This window comes from Camelus dromedarius, chromosome 9 (assembly GCF_036321535.1).
Source record: "Camelus dromedarius isolate mCamDro1 chromosome 9, mCamDro1.pat, whole genome shotgun sequence".
NCBI lineage: Eukaryota > Metazoa > Chordata > Mammalia > Artiodactyla > Camelidae > Camelus > Camelus dromedarius.
In genome coordinates, this window is record NC_087444.1 from 23,093,522 (window position 1) to 23,094,343 (window position 822).

Here is an 822-nt window from a genome sequence, read left to right on the forward strand (position 1 = left end):
TGGACTGGATATATCTATACAACTGAATTCTAATTCATCTATGACCATCCCTGATTCTGCTTCTAATCCTAGGTGGCCTTAAATAATCCAAAATGGAATTTTCCAGTATTCTAGAAGGTGGGGCATAGAGGAGCCTGTTTATTGTGGGGTTTAAACAGAAAAGAGTTAAGAGCTGGGAAGTACCTCCTTGGTCCATATATAAATTAGGCGAGTCCCATGTTTCATTTTCCTTTTCTTCTTATTCATAGCCAGAGAGGAAGTAGAGGAAGAGGAGAATACTGAATTTGAACAAGCCTTCTGGCTGGTCCAAACGCATCATGCTCTTGCTCTCTTTTAAGCTCATAATTCTCATCGCATCATTCATTTGGAATTAATCACTGCTTTGTGAGGGCTCAGAAGCAGTTTCCTATTGCTTTTTATTATTTAACTTTCCACGTCTGTGTCTTTGGTACCCTTGGATATTAGCGGCTATGTCTTTTTGATATTCGAGCCCCTTCGGCAACCAGCACGGGGTTCTTGCACATAATAGGTGCGTTCAAAAAATGCTTTTTAAGGAATTAGTGAATGGGTCCTTGGGAGGAAAGAAGTGAAACATTTCTCTCACTATGAGAACGAATATTTCTCAGTTTGCTTCATGTATGCATGAGCTAGTCAGCATAAATTATGCTCACCATGTGTAGAGAAATGTTTGGCTGAGATTGAGAAATTCATCTCCGGAGAACAACGAAGTGGGCGGGGATCTGAAGGCTCAGAACCGGGGGGCGGAGGCGGAGTCACCGAGAGTTGGAGCATTTTCTGTCCAATCAAAAGGAGACTTTAGGA